Source organism: Spermophilus citellus, assembly GCF_964194105.1.
Source record: "Spermophilus citellus genome assembly, chromosome: 4".
Lineage (NCBI taxonomy): Eukaryota > Metazoa > Chordata > Mammalia > Rodentia > Sciuridae > Spermophilus > Spermophilus citellus.
The window spans coordinates 194,271,182-194,277,181 of record NC_138185.1 but is presented as its reverse complement, the minus strand read 5'-3'; positions in this window follow the sequence as shown (position 1 = coordinate 194,277,181).

Below are 6,000 nucleotides of genomic sequence, written 5' to 3'. Positions count from 1 at the left end.
TGATCAAGAAAGGCATTACAAATCATTGAAACATATATAGAAAATATCCATTTGGATAGAATTGATATAAGTTTGCCTTTATTATTTATTGTACTACCAACAAAAAATATTCCTACAGGAGTTTTTGGCAAGAAGGTCCATTATTGTGGATACATTTATCTTATTCTTCTAACACTATTCTTACTAGGTATCCTGAGGCTGTAGGACAATTAATACTCAAAGGAATAAAAGCAGCAAAGGGAGTGTTTAGGATTTCTCCCAATAAAATTATTACTCCATATACTATGGATCAAATTGATGAGTTAGCTAATGAGTTAAATACTTGGGCAATAATCATGTGTAAATCTAATGTTTCATTTGATAATCACTTACCATCTAATCCTTTGTTGTCTTTTTGGTCTAAGCATCCTGTAGTTTTTCCAAAAATGACAAGAAAAACCCCTATCATGAATGCTCCAAATATATTCACTGATGGGTCAAATAATGGTACAGCAGCAGTAGTTACCCCTGATCAAACTTTTACATTTTTAGTACCCAAACAATCAGCTCAAAAGGTAGAGCTTAATGCAATATTACAAGCATTTATGATGTTTAAAGATTCTGTATTTAATTTATTTTCTGATAGTTAGTACATAGTTAATGCTATAGTATCCCTTGAAGATGCTGGTAGGATTTCCCCTTCTTCTACTGTTTTCTCTTTGTTTTCCACTATACAAAGTCTAATCTGGGACAGAAAAGATCCATTCTTTATAGGACATATCAGGGCACATACAGGATTGCCTGGAGCCCTTAGTATGGGCAATGAATTAGCAGATAAATCTACACATGATATACATATTTTCTCCACAATAGAAGAAGCTATAAATTTTCATAAAAGGTTCCATGTCAATGCTAATACTTTACAAAAGCATTTTAAAATAACTAAAGAACAAGGCAGACATATAATAAAACAATGTCAAAATTGTGTGACCTTTTTACCACAAGTTAATCTTGGAGTCAATCCTAGAGGACTGATACCTAACCATATTTGGCAGATGGACGTCACAAACTTGCCAAAATTTGGAAAATTAAAATATTTGCATGTTACAGTTGATACTTCTTCCAGATTTTTGATGGGCTCCCTTCATGCCGGAAAAAAAAAAAAAAAACAACTAAAGATGTTATAGCTCATTGCTTACAAAGTTTTGCCACTGTGGGCGTTCCTAAACAGTTAAAAACAGATAATGGTCCTGGTTATGCTTCTACCACTTTTAAACAATTTTGCTCATCATTTGGCATTACTCATATAACAGGAATTCCATACAATCCACAGGGACAAGGCCTAGTTGAAAGAGCTCATCAAACTATTAAAATGTGCTCATTAAAACAAAAGGAGGGAATTGGAAAGGGGTATATATCCCCCAAAGATAAACTTAAAATAAACTTTTTTACTCTAAACTTTTTAGATTTGGATTCATCAGGGCTTAGTGCTGTGGAAAGACATTTTTATCCAAAAAATGTACATAAGCCTAAGGTACTTTGGAAGGATATTCTAACAGGACAATGGAAAGGTCCGGACCCAGTGATTGTCTGGAGTCAGGGCTGTGTTTGTGTTTTTCCACAGGGAGAACAGCAGCTGATTTGGATTCCAGAGAGATTAACCAAAACAATTTCTACAGACCAAAAAGAAGATGATTTGACTCAAATCCATAACAGCTGATATCCAGAACTCCAGCTTGGCTATTCTTACATCTGTGACAGTGATTAACCAGGATGCTTTTTTCAATATCTATTTTATTATTGCTTTTTCCCACATCATAAAGTTCTATTTTATTTTTGAGCTCATACAGACCTAGGTTAATGTTTTACTGATCAGTTTTATTTTTTGACTATGGAGTTTTTAAACATTGCAATGGAGATTTCACCTAGGTAAAGCTACAAGGCCTTTACTATTATCTTATGTGTTGTATGTTACGTGTGCACACTTCTGTTTTGTGTTGTATGTGTATATGTGCGTATGTCCATATATCATATATGAGGAGCGCTCATGAATAAATGGATCTGAATTTTTTTATTATTCACGTGATTTTAATGGTTTAATTTAAATTGGGTAAACAGCTGTTGAGGATTGTTTTAATATGTGTACAAATAAGCAGGATAACAGATCTGTTTACTTTCACCTTTCCTTTTCATTATATTTAATAATTCTGTTCAGGATAATGTAAATTGTTCAAAAAATTGTTTTCTTAGTACCTGTTGGAATGTTACATAATTTTTTTTTAGCATCATTGTCAGAATTCCTATCTTCATCCCAGTGCCGGTGAAAACAAGATGAAACCAAACTACTGTTTCTTCAATAGTTATCACAACAAACTGTATAAACTGATGCATCAATGAATAATGACTCAACAAGTAATGCTCAATCACTGACTTGATTTATTTTGGGAGAAAATGGCCATATTGATAGATTCCTCCACTTTGAACTGCTTACAAAACTTGCCTGGACTATGTATCACTTGTATGCATTGTGCTCTATCTGTTGATGCAGCGAATTATGGTAATGCTGGCGTATCTTTGCTGATGTGTCTCCAGTGTTGCAATTTTCCCTAAAGAGCCGTCAATTGACTTGGTGTTGTGGCATTTCTGTATCCTCTTCCCTTCTACTAGTGATGGTCTAATTTTGGGGGCCAACAGAGGTGAGGCAAAGAACCTCATCCCCCCACTGGCACCAAGGCCAAATTTGGGGGCCAACAGAGGTGAGGCAAAGAACCTCACCCCTGCACTGGTGCATAGGCCTATCCACAAGTATGGCTATATGCTGGACCAGTAGTCAGTGACGGGTAGGATCCAATTGCAGTGGTATCAACCTAAGACAGGAGGCTGACGCCTAGAGGTCAGTTTTCCGATGACGGGTAAGAACCATATGTTGAATTGGACAAACCTAACAGGCACGGTCCCTAGCCACATTGCTTGTTGCTTAATGAAACAGAAGGGGGGAGATGCTAAGAGCCACAGCCAAGTAATATGATGCATGGCATTTTTGGTTGAAAGGTGATGCCAGCTAGCCATTGAGATGATATGATTATGTTAAGATTTGCATTCATATGGATATTGGAGTCCTGCTGTTCACCTCGGCCTGCTACAGGACTCCTGGACAGTTCCCATTGGTTGGGGAAGTGCAGTAGGAGGGAATTCCGGGGGAGGAACTTCCTCTGGGGTTCCGGGAGAATGCCATGTGTGTAGATCGGCAATCTTCCCGGGCGCGTATGGGGCATTGGCGGCAGTTTCAAAAAATAAAGTTTGTTCCTGCTTGAGTGGCTCGTGATTTTGTGCCCAGTCAGACTGCGGCAACAGTTGGTGTGCAATTACTCGAAAAATTGTTCTACATATTTAGCTATCATGGAAATGAAAATCAAAACTACACTGAAAGTCTCTCTCGCTTCAAAAAGAATGACAATCACAAAGTATAAAATAAGAAATGAATGCTGGTTAGGATGTGGGGGAAAGGAAGGCTTATACATTGTTAGCACAAATGGAAATTGATACAGCATGGAGATTCCTCAAAACTCCTGAAAACAGAACTGCTATATTACCTGTAATACCACTCCTTAATACTTACCCAAAGGATACCCGTGTTTATTACAGCATAATTCATAATAGCAAAATTATGGAACTATCATAGGTATCCATCAACAGATGAATGGATAATGAAATACTGGTATATATACACAATGGAGTTATATTCAGCCATAAAGAAGAATAAAACTATGTCATTTGCTGGAAAATGGATGGAACTGGACAGCATCAGGTAAGTAAAGTAATCCAGACTCAAAAAATTAAGGACTTTATGTTTTCTTTGTTATGTGGAACCTAGTGGAAAAAGAGGGAGGGGAAAAAAACACAAAGGACTCCATGAAAGTAGAAGGGAGGCCAACAGGGTAGAGGGAGGAGATTTGGGAAAGGAAGACAGCAGAGTAGGGGAGGTACTGGGGAGTGAAATTGATTAAATTGTGTTATATGCACGTATCAACATGCCACAGTGACACTCACCATTCTGTATAATTAATACACACCAACTTAAAAACATGACTACCTTAATGATTTTGGGAATACCGTTAAGTACATTCACATTGTTTTGCAGCTGAACTATTTTTATTCTGACAGACTTAACTCTGTGATGTACTATTTTTGTTGATATTTCAACACCATTCCAACTCATTTTGATGTCTGCCCATATATCAGAATAAAAATTTGCAAGTAATTTTCCAGAATTTCTTTCTAGAATGGTTTTGAGTTAGTGTTTGATACTGGGATCTGGAAGATAGAGGAAGGGGAGAAGAGACATTTGACCCACTCAGATATCTGGGCCTGAATTACTTAACTATGTATCTGAGAGGCTATTACAGGTTGACTCTGGACTCAGGAGATCCTTTTTCTGAATCCGTGGAGAGAGAACTCCTGGCAACAGACTGGATTAAACTTTGTCTCCCTTGTGAAAAGCCCTTGAGGCCAGACCTGCATTGGAGTGTAGCTTTAGCGCCTGCCTGAGTTGCATAGCTGGACTTCTTGTCTTGGATCCATTGAAACAGTGGGGATCTTGGATCATTCTCTAGGGATCCAACTGCTTTAATTATCATGTTCTTCTGTCATATGTTTTGCTTTGCAATGATTTGAAATTCTGGAATACTTGTGTATTGTTTAGATAGTGAGTGACCCACCTAACTCCAAAAAGCTCTTATTGAAAAGATAATATCTCTAAAATCTGATATTATTTTTAAGACAGAGAAACTGTAGTCTTTCCACTAGCAGTGACCCCTCACCCAAAAGCCACCTATTTATTATTCTTGTTTCACTTAGTACATATTAATTGTGTACCTATGAAATGTCAGTCACTGTTCCACAGGTGGAATACAATGCTAAAAACCATACAATCTCCGAATTATGACTTGAATTCTTATTACTTCCTAAGATTCAAAGCCAAAACACTTTTATGACATTTCAATGAGATGCATGAGAATACAAAGGCCTGAATTACAATGTCCAAGATAAGTGGTATCTTATCAGTTACAAAGACATTCTAGGATGTTCATCTAAAGCATTTACATGTCAGATAGAGTTCTAGGAACAAAAAAGACCTTAGAAATTATGATATCTGTCCCTTAGATTTACAAGGGCCTCCTAAAGACTAATATGTGCTTAATAATGAGGCCAGGGATGAGGACGTAGTTCTGACTTCTGAAAGGAGTCTAGGAAATCATTCTTCCCAGATCAGTCCCTGTCCACCAGGGGGTGCAGCTTCCTAACCCTAGCTCACTTCCTGTATGAATTGTAACTTTAGGTTTATCATTTCTCTAAGACTTCAACATTCTTCATGTTAAGAATCAAGAACATTATTTAGTTGACTCTCTAAAGATGAACGCTTCTCCAGGATTAGTGACTGTGATGCTCTTGATATTTGGTGAGTAAAGTGTCTTTATTCTATTATGTTAGCAATTCATTAGCCATGAATTTATCTGGGAGTTTAATCACCAAGATGATACATATCTCTTTTTTTCCTCCTAGGAAGGACCCTTGGACAATCAGTGACCCAGACGGAAGGTCAAGTGACCATATCAGAAGGGTTTTTCCTTACTATAAACTGCACTTATTCATCCAGTGGGTACGCTTACCTGTTCTGGTATGTTCAATACCCTGGAGAAGGTCCACAGCTCCTACTGAAAGCCATGAAGGCCAATGATAAGGGAAGGGAGAAAGGTTTTGAAGCCACATACAAGAAAGAAACCACCTCCTTCCACTTGGAGAAAGCCTCCATCCAAGAGTCAGACTCGGCTGTGTACTACTGTGCTCTGAGTGACACAGTGGCAGAAACTGCAGGGGGAGCTGAGCACAAACTCTGAGCAGCACCTAGGGGCCTGCTGCTGAACAACTGCCTCTGGGGTTCACTCTGGTTTCAGCACAGTTAATGGTGTGTGCTGCTCAGTTTCTCAGAGCAGAACAATAAGAATGGACCTCCCCCAACTC